The following is a 12,542-nucleotide window of genomic DNA, read 5'->3' on the forward strand; positions in this document are numbered from 1 at the left end:
GGCCTTAACAGGTGCCAAAAAATCACTGTAGCACTATAGCACTGTCCTCCTGTTGTTCATCGATTTGCTCGAGCGGGCCCAGTAACATTGTGAGATTTGTTGTTACTGTGTTTGGCATATCGAATATGTCACGGGTAGATTGCCAGGATTTGCTGTGCAGGCGAGATACTCTCTAGCCAGGCTCTCTGAGAGGGGCGGAGGAATCGAACTCAGGTTGGCCGTGTCAGCCGCATGCAAAGCAAACGCTCTACCTGCTGTGCTATCGCTCCAGCCCCGAAAAATAATAATATTTTAATGTAATATTTTTAAAACTCAGAAGAAATGAAAAAAATCTAAAATGAACAAAATAATTAGAATTCCAAGTAGAGACAGGATCAACAGTACTACCAAATTACAGCGTTTTGTCTCAGGCTCCATTATGCTTAACATGTGTTTTTTTTTTTTTTTCTTTTTGGGTCACCCTTGGTGATGCACAGGGATTACTCCTGACTCTGCACTCAGGAATTACTCCTGGTGTTGCTTGGGGGACCATATGGGATGCTGGGGATCAAACCCAGGCTGACCGAGTGCAAGGCAAATGCCCTACCCACTGTGCCATCACTCTAGCCCCAGTTTTTTTTTTTGTAGGAGTACTGCTATTTATTCTGCCACTGATTAGCTGATTGAATTGGGCATGAACTCCACCTTAATTAATTTTTTTCTTTTTATATTTATTTATTGAATCACTGTGGGAAAAGTTACTAAGCTTTCAGGTTTAAGTCTTGGTCATACAATGATCAAACACCTTTCCTTTCACCAGTACTCATTTTTCACCACCAAGAACCCCAGTATACCCCCCCTCCCACCCCTCCAAATGCCTGTGAGGCAGATGATTTCTACTTAACTCTTCTCTACATTGATTACATTCATTATTTCGACAAAAGATGCACTATTATTGTTTAGAATTTCCCCCCATACAATCAGAATTGCTGAAAAGGCATTGTGAAATATTTTGTTTTCTATAGCTGGTTATGAGAATCATATAATGTTACACGGCCACGATTTTGGATTTCTGCAAAGAGCCAGATAATTATGAGATTGGTTTCTGTGTGTCTGGTGTTATGGCCGTGCCAGAGAGCCGCTCATGGGGGGTAACTCATGACCTCGGTAGGGCGTGAAGGATGTGCCAGTACTGCCCCCCTTCCCATGAGACTGCAGTTGCCCCGTCACTGCCAGCTCGTACCTGGCTTTCCTATAAGCTCTGAGGTGGCAGCAACCTTGCTGCCAGGGGGGAAAAAGGCAGAAGGGAGCAACACCCTTTCCCTCCCGGGGAGGCATGGTGCCGTAGTTTAACGCATGGTCCATTCACTTTTCTTCTGCAAGCTGCTGGGCTCTGAACTAAGTCCTTTTGCCTCTGGAGCCATGGCCTTGCCAGAGAGCCGCTTGTGGGGGGCAACTTGTGACATCGGTAGAGCGTGAAGGACGAGCTGGTACTGTCCCCCTTCCCATGAGACTGCAATTGCCCCATCACCGCCGGCTCGTACCTCTAGCCCCAGTTTTAAACATTACAGCATGGCAGCTCCTTGGGAAGCTCCCTACTGACCATCACAATATTAGTTGGGGGCAGTTTTGGGTTCAGTTCTCTTTAACATGCACTTTTTTAAAAGTCAGACTCTCTCCACTTACCAACTAGACAGCTGCCACCTTTGTGCCTTCTGTTCTGGGGGCTACAGTCTCCACCCACCTTCCTTCATGTAAACATAACCATCCTTCCAGGTCCAGCTCAATTTTCACTTTTCCATACAGTCTTTCTAACCACATTAATATCTCCACTCATTTTGACCCTTCTGCAGTGGTTTTGATTTTCTTTGAAATACTGCACACTTAACATGCTTACTTTGCTTAATATTCTCAGGGAAATTCCCTTGATGTTTAAATTTGTCTTTCCTCTTCCTCTACTAGGTTGTATTCTCTTCAAACATACTGTTAGATTCATCTAATACCCCCCAGGGCATCATTATATGAGCTTTCAGAAACTATTAGCTATAACTGGTTGACTAATGGACTTGATTGAATAAAAAAGTGATAAATAAATGTATTTTAGATTTTGTTTTCTGATATTGTATATTTCCCTCCAAATGCATAATAATGTGCATTTCTTTATAGACACATTTTATTATCAGTTGGAGATTTGAGCTTTAAACCATATACACATTCAAAGAGATGTGTAGATTCTTTGCTCCTGTTTCTTGAAATCAAAGAAAAAGGAAAATCCTTTTTAAGATAAATCAATGTTCTCAGCTTCAAAGTTCTCCTGCTAACCTAGAATAAGATTTAACCTGAAAACTGGGTCATTTAACCTAATGTAAACTATATAAAGCCACAAAATTAACATTAAAAAGCTGAATAATTAAAACCCTCTTTTAGCTTAAAATATTTAAAATATTTTTGAGGGGCTGGAGAAAGAGCACAGTGAATAAGGTGTTTGCCTTGCATGGGCTGACCCAGGTTCGATCCTTGGCATTCCACATGGTCACCTGAGCACCGCCAAGAGTGATTCATGAGTGCAGAGCCCGGAGTAATCCCTGAGCAGTACTGGTATGGCCCAAAACCAGAAGACAAAAGAAACTAATAAATATGTTTGAAAGAAGGAATAAAAGAAAACTAATAGAATGTCTTAATGAGGAACTTTTCCATCTTAACCCAAATCTGTGATGAAACATTTGATTAGAGACACTTAATGGAGAGATACAAGGTCTAGGTATTTTTTGATGCTCTGTTGTTATTGCCTCCCATAATTTACCCACCTCCTATTTCTGAATCTTTGTACCAGAGAAGGACATGTCAATTTGGTATATAGTTATTTGGTTTGTTGTATGGCTTGTTTTCTTAATGTTTCCTCAGGAAACTGGATTTTAAGTAATAGATTAGAATCATTTCAGCATAGCTTCAAAACTCTAAAATGAATTCATACTATGTCATTCTTTCAAGACTTAAATGACAGGGAATGAATTGGAAAAACAGTTTAAAGCAAACTGACCGGCTATAAAATCAATACCCAAAAGTCCATGGCTTTCCTATATGCAAATAGTGAAAGAGAAGAAAGTGACATGAAGAAAACAGTCCCATTCACAATTGTGCCCCAGAAAATCAAGTACCTAGGAATCACCTTAACTAAGGAAGTTTTCTTTCTGTACAAAGAAAACTACAAAATGCTACTTCAGGAAATAAAAGAGGAAATGGAGGAAATGGAAAAATATCCCCTGTACATGGATCGGGAGAATTAACATTGTCAAAATGGCAATACTTCCCAAAGCACTGTATAAATTCAACGCAGTCCCTATTAGGATACCCATGACATTCTTCAAAGAAATGGAGCAAACACTCCTGAAATTTATATGGAACAATAAGCCCCCACGAATAGCTAAAGCAATTCTTGGGAAAAAGAAAATGGGAGGAATCAACCTCCCTAACTTCAAACTCTACTACAAGGCAGTAATAATTAAAACAGCATGGTACTGGAACAACGGCAGAGCTGTAGACCAATGGAACAGGGTTGAATATACTGACATCTCCCCCCAAGCATACAAGCATCTAATCTTCGATAAGGGGGCAAGAAAAGTGAAGTGGAGCAGGGAAAGCCTCTTTAACAAATTATGCTGGCAAAACTGGATGGCTACATGCAAAAAAAATGGGCTCAGATCTCTGCCTAACTCCATGTACAAAAGTAAGATCTAAGTGGATAAAAGACCTCAACATCAGACCGGAATCTATAAGGTACATTGAGGAAAAAGTTGGCAAAACCCTTCATGACATAGAAGCTAGTGGTGTCTTCAAAGATGTCACACCACTGGTCAAGCAAGTGAAAACAGAGATAGACAAATGGGACTATCTTAAACTAAGAAGCTTCTGCACCTCAAAAGAAACAGTGACCAAAGTACAAAGACAGTCTACAGAACGGGAAAGGATATTCGCCAACTATACATCTGATAAGGGGTTAATTTCAAGGATATACAAAGTACTGGTTCAACTCCACAAAAGAAAACATTCAACCCCATCGAAAAATGGGGAGATGGAATGAATAGAAACTTTCACAAAGAAGAAATCCGAATGGCTAAAAGGCACATGAGAAAATGTTCCACATCATTAATCATCAGGGAGATGCAGATCAAAACCACAATGAGGTATCACTTCACACCACAGAGACTGGCCCATATCCACAAGAACAAAAGCAACCAGTGCTGGCAAGGATGTGGTGAGAAAGGGACACTCCTTCACTGTTGGAGGGAATGCCAACTGGTTCAGCCCTTTTGGAAAACAGTATGGATGATTCTCAAAAAATTAGAAATTGAGCTCCCATTTGATCCAGCAATACCACTCCTGGGAATAAATCCCAGAGAGGCAAAAAAGTATAGTCGAAGTGACATCTGCAATTGCCTGTTTATTGCAGCACTCTTTACAATAGCCAGAATCTGGAAAAAACCTGAGTGCCCGAGAACAGATGACTGGTTAAAGAAACTTTGGTACATTTACACAATGGAGTACTATGTAGCTGTTAGAAAAGACGAAGTCATGAAATTCACATACAAGTGGTACTACATGGAAAGTATCATGTTAAGCGAAATGACTCAGAAAGAAAGGGATAGACATAGAAAGATTGCATTCATCTGGGGAACATAAAGTAACAAAATAGGAAACTAACACCCAAGAATGGCTGAGATTAGTACCAGGAAGTCTACTCCATGACTTGGAGGCCAACCACACATACTAGGGAAAAGGGAGCTCAGATAAAGAGGGGAACACCAAATAAAGGTGTTGGGAGGACCCTCCCAGGATGGGAGAAGCATGCTGAAAGTAGACTATAGACCAAACATGATTGCCACTCAGTGTTTCTTTTGCAAACCACAACACCCAAGAGGAGAGAGAGAACAGAGGGGAATGCCCTGCCACAGAGTCAGGGTGGGATGGGGGGGATGGGGAGTGGGAGGGATACTGGGATGCGTGGTGGTGGGAAGTGGGCCCTGGTGGAGAGATGGTATTTGATCATTATATAATTGAAACCCAAGCACAAAAATGTGTAAGTCTGCAACTGTACCTCATGTCTCACTATTAAAAAAATTTTAATAAAAAAATAATAAAGCAAACTGACCCCCCACCCATATATGAATATACCTTAATCACAAAAGACACTGAAATATATATAGTTAAATAGCACTGAAATATATATAAACAGATATAAAGACTGAAGCAGATGCAACTGAAACATAAAATAAGCACAAAAGATGGTCAGCCTCATTAGTAATCAAATAATTGGATTTTTTGCTTAATTGAACATCAAAAATCATATTATCAAGTGCTAATATTGATGAAAGGAATATTATGCAGCCTTACTGGGATTATAAATGGATGTAATGTTTTAGAATGACAATCCAGCAACAGAAACAACTTATTTGTTTTACATACCCTGACCCAGCATTTATAATTAAGATAAATGTGCAGCAATAATTGCAGTGTGGTTTATACTATGGAAAACTAGAAAGAGGCAATATATGCTTTTTAAAAGGATTAAATTATATCATTTTCATAAGTGAAATATGTGATCATTAAAATAATTATATAAATGTATTAATATAAGTCTATTTCTGATAACATATTCATTGTGTAACTTTATTTAAGTAAAAGTATAATAGGGAGCCAGAGAGATAGTACACCAGGTAAGGTGCTTGCCTTACTCATGGCCAACTAGAATTTGATCCTGAGCCTTGTAACCTGGGTAACTCTGACCCATCAAACCCTAAAGCTATAGGGAAGAGTACAATTATAGAATCGTTTGTGAAGAATCCCTTCACTTTCTCACTCCTTTCAGAATCCTAATGACACACAGCAGAGACACAGACAGAACACACAAATACCTGGAACGCAAAGGTTTGTTGCTCCTAATTGACCATCCTATTTCAAAACCTTCAGAGTATTAGTATATCATCAGACATGATCAAGCATTCCATTCTACTTTTAAGATTCCCACCTGCCCAACCCTCTGCATGTCGTGCATAACTCCAGAGGGGGCGCTCAAGACAGAAATAACTTAGCCTGTGATGTGTGGGAAGAAAGACTGATCACTAACTCCACTTGATACAGACTGCTGTATTAACCACAGACAATGAAGGACATATAACTAGAGTTGTAGGTGAAATAAGGGAGACATTGGCATGGGAAATCAGATCTGCCTTTCTTATGATCAGCCTTGTTAAAGATCACAGTGCCACCACAGGGTCAGCCAGTATCAGACAGCTGCTTCTGAGAGTAATTTCCAAGAGGGATGGTGGTATTAGATTCCTCCCCAATCAGACATAGCAGAAAGGAACTGACTATTTATGTGCAAGGATCCAAAGAACGACTTCCCATAATGGTGTCCTGGTCGTAATTTTACTGCTTCAGTGGAAATCCTGAGACTTGGGGTCTAGTTGGGTCCTGGGGCAAACTGACTAAAGTGATCTTGGCCATAACATTAACCTCTCTGATACTTGGTCTCCTGGTTTGGTAATGAAAAAAAATAATCTCTAAAATTCTGTGTTTTCCATGACATGATTGTGAAAAAAGGGGAGGGGGCAAGTAACAATGCCAATGCCTCTGTTTTGCTGTGGTGAAATGGGAGTGAGGAACTGTGCTGGGTCATAGAGTTTAAAAATTCTATGCTGCATGCAAAAGGAAAAATAGTTAACTTTACTTGGGCAAAATCTGGTAGAAATTTTCTTAGTAAAATGGCCCAGATTGCTATCAGCAGGAATAAAACACATCAATATCAAGAACCTCCAGATAAAATAATAGTGAAAAGAGCAAATCATCTCTTCAATATTCTTTCTCAAAATCTATAACCTAAGATAAGTTATATAAAAATAAATAAAACTTAAGTTTAAGGACATCTTCCAACTTATTTGACAAGAATGCTTCAGAAGTATCAAGACATGAGAGACAAAGACTGTGGAACCATCAGAGATCAGAGGACACTAAGGGGACAAGGCAATGCAATTGAATGTTACGCAGGAAATTATTTTTTTAAAACCAGGATATTATTTAAAAACAAGATATTTTAAAACACTAGTGGAAACTTTAAAGAAATAAAAATATATTTAATTAATAGTATTTTATCAGCATTCCTTAGCTTTGATAATTGATTATATGAACATTAAGGGAAGCTGAGTGAGGGCCATATAAAGCAAGCAGGCAGTTAGGGACACTGGCAATGGGTTCAGAAATAATAAAACCAAGATGTTATTGAAGAAGTTACTACCACCAGTCCTAAAGTATCCCAAAAGCTAGTTACCCTTTGAGATGCAGAAATTGAGGCTGAAAAACTCTTAAGTGTGGCCAGCACCAGAGAAGGCTGGAACCCTGAGGAAAGGAGAAACTTCAACTGGGGAGGGAAAAAATGTTGTGATAAGAATATGAAAGAAGACCTCCAACATTTGTAGCTCTTCTATTTGATAATGTCCTGGCAAAAAAATCTTTACCTGCATAGGAATCTCCGAGAAGGGCCAATTGGGATGGCTGATGAACTATAAAGCCATTTGCCAAAGCAAGCAGTAAGCATCCCTTTCAGGGAGTCACCCAAATGTCAATTTAGGGTTATTCTTTCCTTTTACTTTATGGGGTAGCTTCAGTCATCTTCCCTCTGGAGAAACCTGCATTCTTTCCTGAACATGAATGTTTCTCTCTCTCTCTCTCTCTCTCTCTCTCTCTCTCTCTCATTCCTTGCCTCCCTCTCTCTCCTCCCTCCCTCCTCATACCTTCTGAATAAAACCATTTTACTTCACTATTCATCTCCTAGATGCTTTATTGTGAGGATAGAGTATGAACTTGGAAAACTTGGGCAGAAGTTGGGACTTACTTTCCTTTTCCTATTAAAACCAATTCCTCGAAACCCAAGCACAAAAATTTTTAAGTCTGCAACTGTACCTCATGATGTCTCACTAATAAAAAAAAAAAAAAACAATTCCTAACTTCTGCCTGAGGTCACGATTCTCAAGGACATGGGTGTGGAGTCATATCCTGTCTCATACAGATCAAGTGGATCATGGGTGCAGCTTAACAGCACCTCAGTGGGGGCTGGTAGAATGTTAGCATCCATGCCTGCTCGTGGCCGACTCTACCACTCTAAGTGCTTCCAGGCACTTCTCTGGGGAGATCAAGGTAGGTCCAGCAAGATCATGGTAGTGGGTTATCTTTCCCTCTCTTTTCCTCTCTATATTCTTTTCTCTCTTTCCCTCCCAACCCCCTCTCTCTCAGGTACTACCTCTCTCTCTCACCACTTCTCCCACCTACTTCATTTGGGGAATTATTCAGTACACATACATCAATACGGCAACCCTGTACTGTCTTCACAAATCTTTGTATTTAAGGAAAAGAACCATTTTTTTTATTAATGAAGCACCATGAGGTACAGTTGTAGACTTACAAACTTTCGTGCTTGGGTTTCAGTTATATAATGATCGAGTTCCCATCCCTCCACCAGTGCCCATTCTCCACCACCAATGATCCCAGTAGCCCTTCCACCCCCCACCCCCACCCCATCCCGCCTCTGTAGCAGGGCATTCCCTTTTGCTCTCTCTTTCCTTTAGGGTGTTGTAGTTTGCAATAGAGGTATTGAGTAGCCATTGTGTTCAGTCTATAGTCTATTTTCAGCACGCAGTCCTCCAAACATCCTTTAACTTGGTGTTCCCTTCTCTATCTGAGCGGCTTTTTCCCCCAGCATGTGCTGCCGGCTTCCAAGCCATGGAGCAGACCTCCTGGTACTTATCTCAACTACTCTTGGGTGTTCTTTACTTTATATTCTGTTACTTTATATTCCCCAGATGAGTGCAGACTTTCTATGTCTGTCCATTACTTTCTGGCTCATTTTACTTAGCATGATACTTTCCATGTAGAACTACTTGTATGTAAATTTCATGACTTCATCTTTTCTAACAGCTGCATAGTATTCCATTGTGTAGATGTACCAAAGTTTCTTTAACCAGTCATCTGTTCTCAGGCACTCAGGTTTTTTCCAAATTTTGGCTATTGTGAACAGTGCAGCAATGAACATACAAGTGCAGATGTCATTTCGACTGTACTTTGTTGCCTCTCTGGGATATATTCCCAGGAGTGGTATTGCTGGGTCAAATGGGAGCGCAATTTCTTATTTTTTGAGACTCATCCATACTGTTTTCCAAAAGGACTGAACCAGTCGGCATTCCCCCAAGCAGTGAAGGAGGGTCCCTTTCTCGCCACATCTGTGCCAACACCAGTTGCTTTTGTTCTTTTGGATGTTGGCCAGTCTCTGTGGTGTGAGATGATATCTCGTTGTTTTGATCTGCATCTTCCTGATGATTAATGATGTAGAGCATTTTCTCATGTGCCTTTTTGCCATTCGGATTTCTTCTTTGAGAAAGTTTCTGTTCATTTCGTCGCCCCATTTCTTGATGGGGTTGGATGTTTTCTTCTTGTGGAGTTCAACCAGTGCTTTGTATATCCTTGATATCAACCCCTTATCGGATAGGTATTGAGCAAATATCCTTTCCCATTCTGTAGACTGTATTTTGGTCACTGTTTCTTTTGAAGTGCAGAAGCTAAAAGAACCATTTTTAATAGCATCAAAGCATAGCATGTAAATAGAAGAAAAACTAATGCATACGTGTATCAAACTTGTACAGTCCAAATCATACTCTTTATTGAAACATTGGCAGCATCTCTGACATGGCATTGATTGGTAGTAATTCTGCCTATATGATCAATCATCTTTGTCCTGTATCCATAGTAAAAGTTAACTTCATGAAAATTACAATTTTCCCATATGCAGGCAGCCATGCAAAGCAAATGCAACCCAGGCTTTGCTGAGCCTTTTTAAGTTTCCATTGAACTCAATGTTCACAGCTCTTTAAAATATCTTAAAAAAAAATTTATGGGGCCAGAGATGGCATATGGATCAGCATGTGGATCCATGGCATATGTATCTCACACTTGTCTTGCATGTGTGAGATCCTGGGTCAGTTCTCATGCTCCCTTCAAAAAATAATTGTAGGGGCTGGAGTGATAGCATAGCAGATAGGGTGTTTGCCTTTCACGCGGCCGACCCGGGTTCGATTCCCAGCATCCCATATGGTCCCCTGTGTACTGCCAGGAGTAATTCCTAAGTGCAGAGCCAGGAGTAAAAGTGCTTTTTTGGGTCACACCTGACCACTGCTGGGTGTGACCCAAAAAAGCAAAAAAAAATTGTATATTATTCCTAAAAATAAAACATTTTAAAAAAATTAAGAGTCATGCCCACAACATAAAGTAAAATAGGTAAAATAGGAGACTAACACCCAAAATAGCCGAGATAAGTACCAGGAGGTTTACTCCATGGCTTGCAGGCCAGCTACACATGCTAGAGGGAAAGGCAGCTCAGAGAAGGGAGCACCAAATAAAGGGTATTGGGAGGATCCTCCCAGGATGGGAGAAGCATGCTGAAAGTGGACTATAGACCGAACATGATTGCCACTCAATGCCTCTTTTGCAAACCACAGCACACAAAAGGAGAGAGAGAACAAAAGGGAATGCCCTGCCACAGAGGCAGGGTGGGAAGGGGGGGGGGATGAGGGGTGGGAGGGATACTGGGATCCGTGGTGGTGGAAAATGAGCACTTAATCATTGAGGGATGGGTACTTAATCATTGTATAATTGAAACCCAAGCACAAAAATTTGTAAGTCTACAACTGTACCTCTTGGTTTGTCACTAAAAAAAAAACAAAAAAAAAACAGTCATGCCCACAAACCACCTCCGGCGCTATGGATGCTCATCTACCAGCCATGCCCTTGAGACTCATAAATACACCTCAAAAGAAATCAACAAGTGCAAAACTTTTCTTCCCCCATCCCCTGGACACCCACAGAAATGTCTGTGGCATCCCTGATTGGGGTGGGCTCTGAGCAGGCTCACCCAAACAGAGCCCTGACGGGCACTTGCTCCCACACTCCAAAATTACTGCCATGTCCCCAGCCAGACTCCACTGTGTGGGGACCAAGTCTCACCCAGAAATTAATATGACAAATCCAAGTATACAGGTTTTGTGACTGAAATCTCCTGTCTTTTGTGGAGTAGGGATGGGCTACCTCCCTCACATCTCCCCATACTTCCTGAAGCCCCAGCAGTCATGCACACATCCCAAAGCTGCCACCTAGTTAAAAATTTAACTCCAGCTGTACCTGTTAAAAATTCCAAACTTGGGCTTGAGCAGTAGCACATCAGGTAGGACGTTTGCTTTGCACGCAGATGACCCAGGTTCGATTCTCAGCATCCCACATTGTCCCCCGATCACCAGGTGATTCCTGAGTGTAAAGCCAGGAGTAACCCCTGTGCATCTCTGGGTGTAACCCAAAGAGCAAAACAAAACAAAAAATATACAAACTTCTTGGAGCGCATGACCAAATCCGTGGCTGCACCAAAGCTAAAACATTACTGCACTGATAAACCAGTAGTAGCATACTAAACTGAATGGGATATAATGAAGAAAGCAATCAGTTTTGGTTAACAAAACATTTAAACACAGAAGGCTTAATCTGTAACAGCATTTTAGTAATTGCTTGTACAAGGACTTAATCTCTCCATGGTGAGATACAACAATTTACACTAATTTTCTTCTAAGAAAACATTTTTGGATCATTCTGTTAGCAATTTATTGATAACTGTAGCACTGTAGCACTGTCCTCCCGTTGTTCATAGACTAGCAGGCACCAGTAACATCTCCATTGTGAGACTTGTTGTTACTGTTTTTTTGGCATATCAAATACACCACGGGGAGTTTGCCAGGCTCTGCCATGTGGGCGGGATACTCTCGGTAGCTTGCTGGGCTCTCCGAGAAGAATTAAGGAATCAAACCCGGGTCAGCCGCATGCAAGGCAAACACCCTACCCTTTGTGCTATATTGATAACAAGCACTGTGGCACTGTCCTCCCATTGTTCATCGATTTGTTCAAGCAGGCCCAGTAACGTCTCCATTGTGAGACCTGTTGTTACTGTTCTTGGCAGATTGAATACATCATGGGGAACTTGCCAGGCTTTGCCACGCAGGCAAGATACTCTTGATAGCTTGCCAGACTCTGAGAGGGGCAGAGGAATCGAACTCAGGTTGGCCGAGTCGGCTGCTTGCAAGGTAAACGCCCTACCTGCTGTGCTATCGCTCCAACCCTGCTATCGTTCCAAACCAAGCAATATCAATAAATTATTGAGGGCCTGCTATGGAGGTAGGCTTAAGGGGTGGTTGGGAAAATTGGGGACAATGGTGGAGGGAAGGTGTAATGGTGGTGGAATTAGTGTTGGAATATTAAATGCCTGTAACAAATCATCACGAACAACTTTGTAAACCATAGTGTTTATATAAAGTGCAAGGGAATTTTTTTAAAAAATCTTGACATGGAATGTTCACAATAGACACTTATTTGAATGAATGTTAAGTCTTACAAGCAAATATCTTCAACAGTCAGAATCATAAAATAAAATGTTTATTGGCAGCAAAGCCAGTGATACAGTGCTGTTAATTGGCCTTGTT

This window comes from Sorex fumeus, unplaced genomic scaffold (assembly GCF_029834395.1).
Source record: "Sorex fumeus unplaced genomic scaffold, SorFum_2.1 ptg000098l, whole genome shotgun sequence".
NCBI lineage: Eukaryota > Metazoa > Chordata > Mammalia > Eulipotyphla > Soricidae > Sorex > Sorex fumeus.